This window comes from Physeter macrocephalus, chromosome 9 (genome assembly GCF_002837175.3).
Source record: "Physeter macrocephalus isolate SW-GA chromosome 9, ASM283717v5, whole genome shotgun sequence".
Lineage (NCBI taxonomy): Eukaryota > Metazoa > Chordata > Mammalia > Artiodactyla > Physeteridae > Physeter > Physeter macrocephalus.
The window spans coordinates 45287118-45303871 of record NC_041222.1 but is presented as its reverse complement, the minus strand read 5'-3'; the positions used below and the strand labels follow the sequence as shown (position 1 = coordinate 45303871).

The 16754-nt window shown below is 42.1% G+C and overlaps 1 protein-coding gene across 1 annotated transcript in view; it reads right to left on the bottom strand.

The window, feature by feature from the left end:
• SMARCA2 (SWI/SNF related BAF chromatin remodeling complex subunit ATPase 2) overlaps positions 1–16754 on the bottom strand; it is a 153206-nt gene that overhangs the window by 35970 nt on the left and 100482 nt on the right. The window lies entirely within an intron of this gene.

Sequence of the window (16754 nt, the reverse complement as noted above, 5' to 3'; positions counted from 1 at the left end):
AAGACCTTGAAATTACATTTCGAGATTGGTTTCTTACACAAAATAACTGATGTTATTTGTTCCTCCTGCCTCTCAATATTGCCTCCAGTGTGTCTCGTGGCTGAAAAGAGCTCTAATCATCAGGCAATTACCTTCATTTCTCCACAGCATCAAACATGGCTAATATTTATGATCATGTGAGTATAACAATCAATATAAAGAGTGATTACAGCTCAGACATAATTTCTTTCACTTATGTACAATGCCTTCTGAAAAAGAAAGGTTTTGTGAAGAAAACCTGGTGCAGAACACAAAACAACCTGGCATGTTAAAAACGCCAGTGGGATTTAAAAAAAAAAAAAAAAAAAAAAAAAAAAGGTTTTCTATGCATCTTCCAACGTGCAACCCCAGAGAAGCAACATGCACACAGACAGAATCCTAAAGGGACAGTCTGAGCCTAGGCCTTAATAATCAAAAGACAATTTCCATCACGATCCTACAGTGTTCAGATGATAACCACTATGAAGGAGGCAAGGTCTGATGGGTTATCAGGAAAAAGAAAAAAGAAAAAGGAAAAAGAAGCTCCACGTTATTTCATTAATATTCGTTTGCCTAAAAGCAGGACACCCACTATACAGCTAAACACACTGCAGCTAAAGCGAAGATCAAGAAAAGGAAATTGTCCCGCAAATCTTGGAGGCTGAACATGCTAATAATAAATACAGCATGCAAGGCTGTCAACAGTTAATGGTACTGCTCTCCTCAAGCACCCAGTTACACACAGAAATACGGAGAACACCGGCTTTTGATGTGTTACACACCTACACATGCCTGGGATGTAGTTCTACTGAATCTTCAAGACGGCAACGAAAAAGGATATTTACCTTACCACTATCAGCAGGCCGGCTATCGGAAATCACAGTTAGTGGGGATAAAATTAACAAGCCAGCAAAGCAGCGAGCTGCTAGTCTCTTCATCAGCTGATCAGGAAAAAAAAGAGAGCTGGGGAAAGGCTATGTTTTCATATACAAGTAATTTTATTTTACTGAAAATTTAATACTGAAAGGATTGTGGATACTCAAATCTGCTGTTTCATTCTACCCACTACAAGGCCCGAAGCCTTCCTCCTTCAGCCTGTTTTAATATTGACAACTACTTATCATATTTTTTTCCCCCTTATTATTCCAGGCAGCAGAATTAGAGATTTTAGCTCAGGTGGTTTCTGACTCTTACTTGCATTTGAACAATTAAGCCAATAAGAAAACAAATTAATATTCAAATTTATTAAAAAAAAATTAAAACCAGGTATGCTTTTATTTTTTATTTTTGTATTTTAAAGCTCATTTTAGTGCCTTGAAAAAAACAGGCTGCGTGGTTTTGGAGCAGTCTAAGATGATTTTTTTTTTTTTTTTTGGATAAAAGACTTTTTCATTAAATGCATGTAAGTAAAAGCAATGTGCATGTTCTCAAATATTTTAATACAGTATGTTATTCTCTTTAAAGAAAATCCCGAACAACTGTGACACTTCACTTTCAGTTTCATGCTGTAAAATTTTTCATTGTTTTTCTTTTCTGTGGGATAAATGATGAGGGGGAAGTTGTGAAAAGAATATTTCTACTTTACCTCCTCCCCCCTTAATTTTGCAAAAAAGGAACAAAGCATAAGCTTGTGATATTTGGACTTTTCAATCTCTAAATCTGGGAGTAGCTAAGAAGCGAAAACAAATTAAACTGCAAAAAGAACCAGTGAAACGATTTTTATTACAATTGCTAATACGTGCAGATTCTTAGCAAATTTAGGTTTTGGAATCATAAGGAAACACACAAAGTACTGACCATTATTCCCCTTAAATTAAGGTTTTATGCAGGAATGCAGAGAACTACAAAACATCTTCCCTCCTCCCCAAAGACCCCAAACACATCCATATGCAGTGCTTTATGTTCAGGGATTTCTAAGGGTCTTTTTCTAATGGAAATCAATTCACTAAATATTTCCCCGTGCTTTTCGCACTTCGAGTGGAGTAAGATTACTCCCGCCTGTAAGTAAAATTATGCATGGAAAATTTTAAACTATTCTCCTCTTTAAAAAATTATTTATTCAACTGGCTTCACTGACACCACTCAGGGCTAGGGGCGAGTGACACACACACAAAACTTGCTACACAATGCTCAAGTACTACCCCACAAAGAATTCCCTTCCAAACCTTTTACCAGCACAATATTGAAATAAATCACAGAAGCAAACCCCCAGTTTCCGACTGGTGACGTGTTGCGCAAGAGTGCGAGCCCTAATTCAACATACAGACGGCTCCCATGCTGAACTGCCTCTAGATTTAATGAAGTGAATAGGAAGGAAGTCGGGGGAAAAAAAGTGTACAAATAAGAAATTAACACTTTCCTTCCCTACCCAAACGGTGAGACACAACTACAGCGAAGTTTGGTGAGGCACTTCTTCCCTTAAAGGCACATGGCACCCATTTGGAAAAATGGAAGGAAAAAACCCTTCTGGTGATAAAAATCCCCAGCCAAGTTAAAATAGTTAAGCATATTTCAGCCTGCGTTTTTTCCTGAATGAAGCTGGGAATTACTCCTTCCTCCACTGGATGGCAACCTTCTCCACCCCCCGCCCCTTTTCTCTTTCTCTTTCATTTTTTTTTTTTTAAAGAATACATGATCATGACACAGGATGTGCAAGGATGAGATACAGAGTGGCTCTTTCCCCAATGAGTTAAGAAAGCAGCGTGTGTGTGTGTGTGTGTGTGTGTGTGTGTGTGTGTGTGTGTGTATAGGTTCTGATAGCAAAATGCAGAGACGGTCATGCAGGATTAGTTGTTTTAAAGGAAACACTTTGCAGCTCACAGAGCACATAGCAGACCCGGGAATCAGCTGCACGTGGGTCCAGCCGTGCCCCTCTGTCATCCTGACACACACTACATCTTTTAGTGAAAGATGAACAGTCCAGAAAGTGTGCATTATCTTTGCTCTTCTCAACCTGTGGTATAGTGGGGTGCTATTATACGTAACTCCACAATACCAGGCAGCGGCAGAAGGGATCCATGACTATGAATAGGTAAACAGGGACAAGCAAACAAAAGCCACAAGCCAGCTCCGGGCGCATTGTTTCACTGTGGTTGTCTTTTCCACTCAGCATCTCTAAATTCACCAAGCAGTGCGGCACAGACCTTACAGTGGAACAGACCATCTTAAGAAAAAATGAAAGGAGCAATTCGAGAACAATTCTAGACAATGCATGGGGCATCTCTTGGATATGAAATGTGAAATTTAGTATTCTAAATTTAAATACCTGCCCCCCTGACAAGGTCTCTCTTTTCCCTCTCACCTTCCCTCCTCTCTGGGGGTGCACCTTCCTTAGAACTCTAATTGGATTCCAGAAGAAGACTAGGATGCTGCTGGGGGTGAGGGTGAGGGTTACAGAACTGAGGGCTAAGCAGTAAAGACAGGATTGTTGCTAATTACATGTCAATTCCAGTGCTTCCTGCGGACCACTAAACTTGATTTCAGGGAGACCAAACTTCCCTCAAGCCCTGCCAAGACCTGGAAGCAAATAATACAGGTAATGAACCTCCAAACAATCAGAGCAATAGTAGCAGCAACAACAACCAATAAGTGGAATTTTTAAGAAAAATTTAAGATTTCTTGTATGAAAAACTTTCTTATAATAGGAGTATTTAACAACAAAAAAATTGAACGTGGAGCTCTTGATCAAAATGCCACATCATTTTAGTCACTCGGTTTAATAAAGACTGTAGCACTTTCGGATGCAGAACTTCAGACCCAAGGCTGAAACTGGACAACTGTTAAGTTTTTAATTATCATGTGAAAATAAAGGGAAGCCTCATGAAAATGGAGTCAGGAGGCCACAAGGGGGAGCCCTCACAAAGCCCCACTCCACAGTCAATTACAGGAAGAATTGTCAATTACAGAGCCCAAGAGAAGAATCAACAGGACAGAATCACCAGTTACAGGACCCAACCAGAACAGATGTACGGTTGACCCTTGAACAACATATGGGTTTGAACTGCACGGGTCCACTTACACACTGATTGTTTTCAATAGTAAATATTGTACTACAGCACTACATGATTTGCAGCTGGTTGGATCCCAAGTTGGGTGTCGAGGACCTGCAGGTGCAGAGGGCCGACAATAAATTATAGACAGATTTTTGACTGCTGGTATGGTCAGTGCTCCTAACCCTGGCCTTGCTCAAGGGTCAACTGTACATTGCATCTCCTATAAGAAATCTACTAACCCAGCAACTCAGCCAGTGAGAAAACATTATCACTCTGAACTTTCCCTTTTCTCCATTGGCATTTTATTCAAAACAACCCCTCCCAACTTCCTCCTTTTTCTCCATAAAATAACGTTCCTCTCCTTTGTTTGTTGGACTTGCCTAGGGTTTTTGTTACAGCATGCTTGTCCTGAATAACAATTCTCTGCTATTCCCGAACAAGCTCCTTTTTGCTGATAAAATAATTGTTTTATTTTTTGAGGTCAACAATTACCACCCCTCAAAGCAATCTGTTAAACAAGTATGCATAAAATCAAATTTCCAGAGGTGAAATAAGCAGGACACAAAAAGACAAATATTGTAGGATTCCACTTATATGAGGAAGGAGAACAGTGGTCCCCAGGGAACAAGTGAATAGGGGTACAGGGAGTGATTGATTTATGAGTACAGAACTTCAGTTTGAGATGATGAAAAAGTTCTGGAGTGGAGAATGGTGATGGGTGCACAGCAATGTGCTTAAATATAAACGTAGAATGGTTAAAATAGTAAATTTTACGTTATGTGTTTTTTACCCCAATAAAAAAGTCCCCGAAAAAGAAACCAAATTCAACAGTAAGGAAAAATCCCCAACAACTGCAGGTTCATACGCATCCTAACACCTCATCACACAATGCTAGTGAAATCTTGCTAGCTTTCCTTCCAAACTCAAACCTTACAGTATTTCAACAAGAAGCACGTTTGGTCTTGTCCTGGCCAATGACTAGAAGCCTTTTCAAAAATCCTCAATTATTCACTCATTCAATGTTATTAAGGAAATATCCACGATGTAAGGAAATACCTGTACACAGACTTTATACTGTTGTTAACAAATGCCTCAAATACTTAAGAAATGAAACAGCTTAATCTGAAGGCTAAGGATTTTAGCCCAGTTAAAAAAATTATTTTTTTCCTCTGGGGTGCAATTAACTGATGATAATTTAAAAGACCCTCATTTCTTATTTCACTCATTTGTCAGGCAACTCAGATACCAGCTCTCCTTGAGTTGGGGACTGAAATGCACAACACGCTGGCCATTAAGGGAAAACAGATGTAGCCTCAGTTTAACTGAATTTCTGGTACTGAGAGCTTTTCAGTTTCTTGTTTGACAACTTGAGATCCCTTTTGCAAAAATGACCCAAGGCTCTTTCTTTCCCCACTAAATGGCATAAGGAAGCCACATAAGGACACCTGGAGGAGGAGGGGAAAAGGGGAACCACACTTTATACAGCTGAGACAAGGTAAATTAGCACAGATTTCAGGTAAAAGAAATTTGAGGTTGGGAAGAGGAAAAAGTATAGGGACTATAAAAACTATTTCAGCCACAAGACCAACTATGGACCTTTTGGGCAGTATTAAGCATAATACTCTATCCAGAGAATGACTTAGATTTAGTGGATTTAGATTTCAGAGCAATAGCAGCAGCAACAACAACCAAGAAGTGGAATATTTAAGATTTCTTGTATGAGAAACTTTCTTATAATAGGAATATTTAACAACAACAAAACCTTTGGTCCCGTAGACCCTACCACAGTACAAACCTAATGTATTAACACCTTTGTTCTTACGAGTCAGGCACGTGCTATGCTCCAGCACCCTTGGGGGAATCAACCACAGAACCCAAGAGAGAACTTGGGAGCCTGCAAGAGGTTTAGAGCAACGATGGAGAATTAAAAGAAATACCCTTCTGCTTTCTTACCCTGAGACCATACATCCAGTTACTATCAACTCCTAAGAGCCAGAACTCCACCTGCTTGTTTCTAGATCAGGGCTTCTCTGGGGGGCCTGGGCCACCTGTGTACTTGGAGGTTCTCAGGATACTAAAAACACGAGGACATGCCAAAAGAAGGTAACAGATTGCGGTATAATGTGAACGCTTGCAAACAATAACTTAATGCTTCTGAGATAGATAGGTAAAACACAATGATTAGGAGTAGAACCTCATTCGGAGAGGATGACAAATGGCGAAGCACAAGTCCTGGAGCCAAATAAACAGTGCTCTTCTGGGCTTCCCCGTGACAGGCCGTCCAGGAGGAATGGGAGCCCTCACCCAGGCTTACAGGCCACTAGCACAAGGCCAATTCTCTCATCTGTAAACCCACCATGGTTAAGGCATTAAATTCAAATGAGACAGGGGTTAAGAGCAGGGTGCTTGTTTTGCTCGAGGCAGATGTAAAGAAGGCCTCCAAAAGCCAGGTTACAAGGGAGGAGGCCACATAAATAAAGCAACACAAGAAATCAAGAGCACAGTAGTTTGAGGCCATTTCGTAGAGGAAGGAAAGCACATCAATTTCAATACATCTTAAGATACATGGCATCCTGAGTCCTTCTACTACTACCACCATCACCACTGACAGCAAGAGTAGCAGCTAGCACACTGTTCACCACGTTGCCAGGCACTCCGTGCTCTATACACATTTGCTCATTCAATCCTCACAACAACCCTATGAGATCCTGTTATCCTCCTCATTTTACAGATGAGGAAACTGAGGCACAGAGACCAAGTGTACAGGATTAAGAGATACAAACTACTCTGTATAAAATAGGTGAGAAACAAGGATACACTACATACCACAGGGAATTACAGCCAGTATCTTGTAATAACTTTTAGTGGAGTACAATCTGTAAAAATACCGAATCACTATGCCGTACACCTGAAATTAATGTAAGATTGTAAATCAACTATACTTCAAATAAAAAATTAAATCAGTCACAGACCCAGGACGTGAAATTTGGAAGTTTGGCTGCATAAACCACACTCTAACTTGGAGGTTATTCTACTTTACAGCACAAAGGATGACTCTGAATCATCAAGGAAAGGCTAAATTATGCTTAGGCTTAGGTGAATAACACAAATAAAAACATAACATGGTACACATCTCAGGAAGACTTCCAGCAAAGACAGGCAGACACACATACACACACATGCACACGCACATACACACACACGTATGCAGTCCTTGTTTTGCATGGAAGTGAGGGACCATACAAATGACCATGCAAGTTGAAACCGAACAAAGTCATTCCGATAATCAATGCGAAAATTATGATCATTCCACGACACTGACAAACTTGTATCAAAGCATTAAAAACTCTTACTGTGGGTTATGCATGTACAGGGAAATGAAAAACAGTAAAATGAGTATTTAGAACACTAATTCAAAACATTAGAAATATGACATTAAAATGGTAGAAAATGTATCAAGAACATTTGGATAGCACTTGGCTTCTTTTTCTTCTCATCAAATAGCTTAGGATACAGAGCAAGAGTCTTTTCTAAGCCTTGGCAAATTGCCAGGGATCAGCTTTCAACATTTTATCCTTTGCCCTTTCAACGTCTTGAAATCTCTCAGTTCCCTTAATGTGAAGTTTTCTCTTTTTTCTGGCTGATGTCACTTCCTCTGGGACATCTTCATCTTTTTCATCACAACCATTTTCTTCATTATGTCGGTAGGTTTGCCTTCACTAAGTTCCTCTGGCTGAATATCTAGATTCCACTCCAAAGGCCACTCTGTGATCCTACATCTTTCTTCACCTAAGCTCTTGATACGGTTGTCTTCCAAAAAGATCTGTCTCATCAGCAGTAAACATCTGTGATCTTCACAACCTCCTGCCTTAACTAATCTTTGGAACCTGGGTGCAGATTTCATAGTCATGCCCTCATGTGCCCTGGCAGCACCACCAAGCCCACTCAACAATAATCAATTCATGGGCTTCCCTGGTGGCGCAGTGGTTGAGAATCCGCCTGCCAATGCAGGGGACACGGGTTCGTGCCCTGGTCCGGGAAGATCCCACATGCCGTGGAGCGGCTGGGCCCGTGAGCCATGACCACTGAGCCTGTGCGTCCGGAGCCTGTGCTCTGCAACGGGAGAGGCCACAACAGTGAGAGGCCCGCGTACCACAAAAAAAAAACAAAAAAACAAAAAAACAAAAACAATAATCAATTCATGCCCATTTCTGAAATGATGAAACCAGCCTTTACCAGCAGTAGTATGTTCTTCTCCAGTTTCCTTGTAATTATCATTTTCTTTCAATGTGGCAACTAAATTCGACACTTCGGCCTGAACACTAGGCCAACTGATTGGATTTTTTTTATAATTTATTATTGTTATAGTCTTCAATCCAAAGTAAATATTCAAATTCAAACCATAAGTGGCTTCATGTTCCTAGTGCAATTTACACTAAAATACGTTAAGGTGACTTTAGCTTGCTTTTTATATTCATCGGGCTTTTCCAGTATGATTTGTATTGTAGTTTCATGAGGACTCCTAGCTTCAGCTTGATGTTGCCCTTTTCAAATCTTCGAAATACATCCAATTTCACTTCCTGTGTTGTTACTTTTTGTCTCTTTGCTCCATTTTCACATTTGGTGGTCAATTTCCTCTCCTGATTATTTCTGTGGGTTTATCACTGGGAGATGAGGAGGCACCACAACCACATGCTTTGCTGTCTGTAAGTGGACTGAATAACAGATGCTCAGTGACCAATCACCAACACACTTTGGAAGAAGTGATGTGATTGGTCACTGATCATGATATGCATCTGTTATTTATATAGTGATTTGTGGACTGAAGAGCTAGCAGCAAAGCTTATAATTTACACAGTTAGTATACCATGGTGTTAGGGGCTGAATTGTGTCCCCCTGCAAAATTCTTATGTTGAGGTCCTAAACCCAAGGACCTCGGAATGTGACTGTATTTGCAGACGGGGCCTTTAAAGAGGTTAACTAAGGTAAAATGAAGTCATTAGGGTGGACCCTAATCCATTCTGACCGGTGTTCTAAGAGGAGAAGTTTAGGACACAGACACACAACACTGACAATACCTTGATCTCAGACTTACTGCCTCCAGAACTATGAGAATGAGAAGATCAATTTCTGTTGTTTAAGCCAACCAGTCTGCGGTACTTTGTTATGGCAGCCCAAGCAAACTCATACATAGGATAACGGAAATTTGTTGTTGGGGGACTGATTTTCTTAACTCTATCACAGTAATGGAAATTTGTACGTGTTGCAATGGGGCAAAGAAAAGACTGCTTGTATGTATATAAAACATCCCTTTGAATAACTGATGGCAGCCTTTATCTTTCACGCCCTCCTAGAGTGTAAGGGAAACTGTCCTGCCCTCAGCGCATCCTGCCTGGCATTTACATTCCAAATTAGGCAACTCCTCCCCGCCCTGGTCTCACCCTGTGGGACTGGGAATAGGCCCCTGTTCTCAGGATGGGCTGTCTTTAGGCTTGTGCAGGGCCTGGCTTGAGGGTCTCTGCATAAACGCAACTGAGAGTGACTGGCTGAGTTAGTTCACTTCCCTTAGGAATTTGAACTACAAATGTGAAAGAGCATTCCACATTGGTGTGAGAGTTGAAGCTGAATGAAGGTCATAAGGTAGCACGTAGGCCTGAGATGTTATTACTATAAACCATGAACAAACAGGAAACAAAAGAGGATAACAGGAAACAAACAGGATATGCAAAGAGTATACTGTATGAAGGAGAAAGAGTAGCTGGTCCCAAGGAGGCCACAATTCCATAAACACAACACACACAAGTATCTGGTTAGGCTATATAGATACATGCATATGAACACACATACATATATGTACGCACACATACACACCACACACACACACACTAGCTGGTCCCAAGGAGGCCACAATTCCATAAACACAACACACACAAGTATCTGGTTAGGCTATATAGATACATGCATATGAACACACATACATATATGTACGCACACATACACACGCACACACACACACACACACACACACACACATTATGAGAGTGTCAGTAGAGGAATGTCTGGTTCCAGTTAAAGTTGAGAAGCCAACTGGGAAATGTACAATAATTTCAGATTTAGATTTGCTCACGTTGTATCTGTATGGTACTTCTAAGTATACACAAGGCTATTTGTCAAATATGACTGTCCTGCTTTATTTAATGCCAAGTCAATAAAGCTAAAAATTCTAAACAGAACTTTGAGCCCCAGTTAGCTAAGCAATACACATATGTTGCAAACACAATTTGCAATGCAATAAACTTTAAAATGAATCTCTAGTTTTAAAGCACAAACAAACAAGTACAGAGGTAAATATGACCAGGGTTTACTAGTAAGCACACTTAGCACTATTCTGGCCTTGCACTGTTTCCATACCTTTGTGGTATCCTAAGCCGGGACTAGCAGTTTTGCTGGGACCAGCTGAAATCAACACGGGCAGAATCAGAAATCCCGCAACTAACACATGGTCAGCAATTTGCATGGGGCAGACAAACATAGGGACGGGTTCTAATGTGCAGTGGCATTCCTATGTAAAAGACATGCCCTAAAATGCATTCCAGAAATAAAGCATCTAGAGAAATTTTACAAGGTACACACCTGAGTAAATCTGAGGGAAGGGACTTCCCTGGTGGCACAGTGGTTAAGAATCCACCTGCTAATGCAGGGGACACGGGTTCGAGCCCTGGTCTGGGAAGATCCCACATGCCGTGGGGCAACTAAGCCCGTGCGCCACAACTACTGAGCCTGTGCTCTAGAGCCTGCGAGCCACATCTACTGAAGCCTGTGCGCCTAGAGCCCGTGCTCTGCAACAAAGAGAAGCCCCCGCACCGCAATGAAGAGTAGCCTCCGCTCTCTGCAACTAGAGAAAGCCCGCACACAGCAACGAAGACCCAACGCGGTCAAAAATAATTAATTAATTAATTAAAAAATTGTATAATTATATATAACTACAATTTTAAAAAAAGAAAATCTGAGGGAAGCCAGAAGGCCCCCTCAATGGACCTCCACTCAAGACTCTACCCACAGCATGGACCTTCTGTTCTCTCCACCTGCCTCTGTACCAACACCCAACTGTGTTGCCCAACATCTTGATGCCAGTTATGCTTGTTATTGGAACTACATAATTCAATTAGATATTACATAAAATTAAATATCGTTGTGAAAAGAAATAGGCTTCTTATTTCTATAAACAGTGAGTACAATCGAAGACATAAAAAACAAGTTGCTTAAAAACAAAACAAAATACTGCTGAATTTGGCAAGGACTAGACCCCTATAATTTGGGAAGAGCCTGCCCTCAGTTTGCTTTGTTAGTGCTAGGATTCTCCCTCAGGTGAAGGATGGGTTAATTAACTAAACGAGGGGCATCCTTCCACAAGGCAAACATGTATCAAATCAGCACGACGTGTACTTGACATCTTACAGTTTTGTCATTTATACTGCAATAAAGCTAAAAGTTCTTTTTTTTAAAGATTCTCACTCTTAAAAACAGCAATACTGGAAATCCTAAGTGATACATAATGTAAGACAGACCACCGTATTCTAGTAAGCAGGCTCAGAGGAAACCCCAGCCTTACATCAAAAATGTGGCAAACAGATACACCTTACGTTTTTCATTAAAGTTTTCATCCATATACAAGTGATGTGTCATTTTCTCACCTTAACTAATATTTTCATTGACATACCGGCTACTGGTTCTGATGATTTCAGTCAAGGCGGCTTCTGCTGTTTTTTTTTTCCTTTTTGGAATAGGGATCACAAGGAATGTCCTATTAGCTTGCTTGTTCTTTTTTTGGTCATCCAGTCCTTTTCTCCCCTGCGCTGAGACGTAGGAGCTCCGTTCTGAGTATTTCCTAGGTCGTTATGGGCTACACCCCATTGGTCAGATCTTAAATACCCCTCACATCACGTGACCGCCCTATTCGCGTTCTTAAGTTTTCCTCAGTGAATCAACTCAAGTCTCATGCCTGGAGCCTTGGGATCACCATGACCTGATCTTCCCCCTCTGACCTGCCTTCTTTCCTGGTATGTGAACACAGAAGAACAAGGATCACAAGCCCGGTCCCTCCCCAGAGCAGCCACGCTTCTTCCCGTCTGTGTGATTTCTCACGCTCCTCACCTGGAGTGTCTTTCCCAAACCCTCGTATCCATGATTGTGGTCCCTGCTTCAGTGATCCACCCTCTACTCAGGATCTTCTCCAGCTGTGAAAGGTCTTTTTTTTTTTTCCCCCCCTTAGAGACCATGCCTTATTTTTCTCAGTTCCCCTACAGTATCCAGCACAGTACTGGGAGGGAAAAGTTAGGGAGTATAAATACAGTCGACCACAAACTCAACGTTTAGACAGGGTTCCCTGGGAAAACTGCTCTTAGGTATCTACCAGCTTACTGAATACTACGATTGAGTTCAAGTGTTATTTGTTCTAGATATTTCTCTGTTAACCCTCAGGTACAAAGTTATCACCTCTAGCATCAAACCCTATCTTCCCTACATCACTCTCTAGTCCTCATCCCACTTCTAACCTTCTCTTTACTATCAACTTCTACAGTCATCGATACTGACGACTCTACTTCCTGACCACACAGTAAAATTCCTTTGGCAACCAGGACACTGATATTTTTCAAAAGTTGCCCAAAGTTTTCTATATCCCATATCAATCTCCTCTAAAGCCTATTTTATTTCTCTTCCATTGCTCCTTACTTAAAATCTCTCCTTCCTTTAAACGCTCCGGTCTTGGGATTTCCTACCTTTTTTTTTTTTTTTTTTTTTTTGCGGTACGCGGGCCTCTCACTGCTGTGGCCTCTCCCGTTGCGGAGCACAGGCTCCAAACGCGCAGGCTCAGCGGCCATGGCTCACGGGCCTAGCCGCTCCGCGGCATGTGGGATCTTCCCGGGCCGGGGCACGAACCCGTGTCCCCTGCATCGGCAGGCGGACTCTCAACCACTGTGCCACCAGGGAAGCCCATTCCTACCTTTTTTCACCACATTTTCCTTCCCCAAGTTTTCCTCAGGCCCTCTTTTTTTTTCATTCTCACTGATTGTAAATATGCAGTCAGTTGTGGTCAGTCGCCCCTTCTGAGTACACAGCAGGCATCACTAATAAGTCTGATGTCCTCATCAGTAACAGGTGAGATGTCTCTTAACGAGCCTGGGAGGACTTGCTCCCGGGGAACTTCCAAACCGTTCTCATAGAGGGGCTATGAGACACACCCCGTGAAGGCTCCTAGACGGGGGGGTGCCTTCTGCCGAGCAGTCTGGACACAGACTCACAATCCTCCGTGTGCCGAGTGCTCTCTGAGCAGCCCCTCACTACTGATGGCCGGTACCTGTGAGGAGTCCAACTCCGTATTCTGATGTAGAATCTTCCGTGTAGATCCAAATTGCCCCTGGCTTCAAGTGTGACCTCAAGGCACTCAGTTTCAAAAATTCTCTCTCTAGCCTGGTCTTCTCTTTGGAGTTGCCAATCAGGATTTCCAATATCCTACCAAAAGTCCCAAATTAGGGCTTCCCTGGTGGCGCAGTGGTTGAGAGTCCGCCTGCCGATGCAGGGGACGCGGGTTCGTGCCCCGGTCCTGGAAGATCCCACATGCCGCGGAGCGGCTGGGCCCGTGAGCCATGGCCCCTGAGCCTGCATGTCCGGAGCCTGTGCTCCGCAACGGGAGAGGCCACAGCAGTGAGAGGCCCGCGTACCGCAAAAAAAAAAAAAAAAAAAAAAAAGTCCCAAATTAAATCCGTCACTTTTCTTCCAACAGAACGAATGTTTCACTTCTGGATCCTATTTCATTGAAGAGCAGCAGCATTCCCTACCCCCACCCCCAATTTTCCTGAATTTCTATTTAAAACCTTTAAAATCATCAGTTTCCCTTCTCATATGCCACGTCCTGTCAGTCACCGCAGTTACCTCTAAAATAGTTGATCAACAGTCGTCTCCTTGCCCTTGGTCTGGTTTTCCCTTCACAGGGTCAAATATTGTATAATGGCCTCCCTCAGGGGTCTCCCTCATCCTCTCTCTTGGGCCCTTTAAATTCATCCTTTATAATGCAAATGGTTATCTTTCTCCATTTAAATGGAGGGACACATCACTCATTCTCAGATTTCAGAAAAGTTCAGGCTTGCCATTCTTTCTGTGGAAGACAATAAAGCCCAGATTCTTTGGTCATGCATAGCCTCCACCCTAGTTTTTCTTTTCCACTCCAGTCTCTATACGAACTCCCAGCTTACCCTTCCCCCTCCCCATATCCTCAAGGCCATGCTCTAGTAGGTCTGTGTCTTTATTCCCGTCCTACCCCTAGGCTCTTCGTGACATTTTTTTTTCTTAGATTCCATATATATGTGTTAGCATACAGTATTTGTTCTTCTCCTTCTGACTTACTCCACTCTGTATGACAGACTCCAGGTCCATCCACCTCACTACAAATGAGTGGCATGGACATATATACACTACCAAACGTAGGGTGGATAGCTAGTGGGAAGCAGCCGCATAGCACAGGGAGATCAGCTGGGTGCTTTGTGACCACCTAGAGGGATGGGATAGGGAGGGTGGGAGGCAGATGCAAGAGGGAGGAGATATGGGAACATATGTATATGTATAACTGATTCACTTTGTTGTAAAGCAGAAACTAACACACCATTGTAAAGCAATTATACTCCAATAAAGATGTTTAAAAAAACCCAAAAAACTCTCATCTCCCAGCACAGGGTCACAGTAGCATGAGTCACACTTCCATGTCTCTTTGCGGTTCCCTTAGCCTGGCACCCTGCTCCTCCTGACCCCTCTTTCCTATCCAAATCTTGCTCATCTTTTCAGAAATGCCTAAAATGCCATTTCATTCATAATACTGTACTTGATCTCTTTTCCCTGTACTTTCACAGTATATTACAGGTACTTTTATTCACTATTTATTTAAATCTGCTTGGTATGAGTTTTGGCTTTGTCTTAAAATATGTCTGAATCTCCTATTGGTCTGAAATCTCTTTTGGAATTTTTTTAAAAGTCATTTAAATAAAAATAGCCTTCCAAGGCATTTAGATTGATGCCTTGCTTACCAGTGGGACCCCAAAATCTTGCTGAAATAAAATTAAGTCTTTACTGTTTACTCTTTTTCCTTCTCAAAATGACAGGGTTTACCAGGAAAGTACATTCTAAGGTCTGGCTTAAAAGATTACTGTTCAAGGAAAGGCTACAGGATTATACAGCGAATTAAACTAAGCCAGATAAACGGGGCAAAATGAAGATTTCTGCGTTTTGTTTGCCCTGCTGCAGCCCACCTCTTTAGACTGCCTCTATTTTAACTGGTAATTATACAATCTTCTGCCCTGCTCCAGCTTTGGGAGTTAAATGGTTTAAATAAGATATCCAACCTCACTGACAGAAAGGACCCTCTAAGCGGGACAAGCCGTGAAGATCAACACCTCTCACTTAACTCAGAGGCAGAGCTGTGTGGGCAACTCAAGTGAACAGGTAAGGAAGAGAAAGGGAGGGGCCCTGGCCCCCCTAGAAACAAGGCAACAAGAAGGGTAGAGAAACTGACCTGAGTCCCCAAAAGCCCCGAGCCCGCTGCTGGGTAGAAGGAAGCCCACAAAGGAGGCCTTTCTCGAGGAGTGGTGGGGCTAACAGCCTTCACGAGGTGTGTCTTACATCCCGTCCAGGAGGCTGTCTTGACATTCTTGAGCAGCGGGTCCTCCCGGGGTCATCAAGAGATTCACCTGTTGCTGATCTGACCTGAGCTCCTGCACCTTTTCAAGCAGCGGCCGAAATAGCAGGCCAGGAGGTGGTAGATTGAGTGGGTAAAAAGGGGCTGTGAACTGGGATGTGATTTGTCTTTTACCAAGCCCCATACTCCCACAGACTTGCCCTGATGTGCATTTTCAAAATCTAAAAGGCAATGCATTCAACGTTCAATATTTAAAAACAAACTAAATGCTAAATCCCAAAACCATCTTCCAGGCCTATGAGGCTTCGTGCCTCATCTGTAAAATGGGAGAAATAATACCTATTCCAAGTCTGTAAGGGGATTAAGGTGTGATGCGTATTTACAGCACTCAGCCTAGCACTGTCTGGTACAGAGAAGGGAGAGGATGTACAGGAACTGAGAGAAAGGGTCTGATTTGGCTCAAGAAAAGTCCTGAAAATTCTATGGGAATAAACTTGGATTAAGAACTCAGTCCTAGGGAGGGATATGGTGTGATGTGAACTGACTTAATGACAGTAAAAAAAAAACACCAACTGTGTAACAGGAGAGAGGTGAAAAGTTATCTTTATTTCTTAAAAAAAATTTTTATTGAGGTACAGTTGACATATAACATTATATAGGTTTCAGGTGTACAACATGATGATCCAGCATCTTTATACCTTGCAAAACGATCACCGCCAATAAGTCCTGATACCATCCATCACCACACAATGTGAACTTTTATGGTTTACTCTCTTGGCGACTTTCGAGTGTGCTCTACAATATTACTGACTATAGTCACCATGCTGTATATTCCATCCCCATGACTTAGTTATTTTATAACTGGAAGTTTGTACCTCTTGACTCCCTTCACCCATTTTCACCTACTCCCTAACCTTCCTCCCCTCTGGCAAACATCATTCTGTTCGCTTATCCGTTCATTTGTTTTGTTTTTAATTTCCACAAATAAATGAAATCATATGGTATGTCTTTCTCCGTATGACTTCTTTCATTTAGCATAATCCCCTCAAGGTCCATCC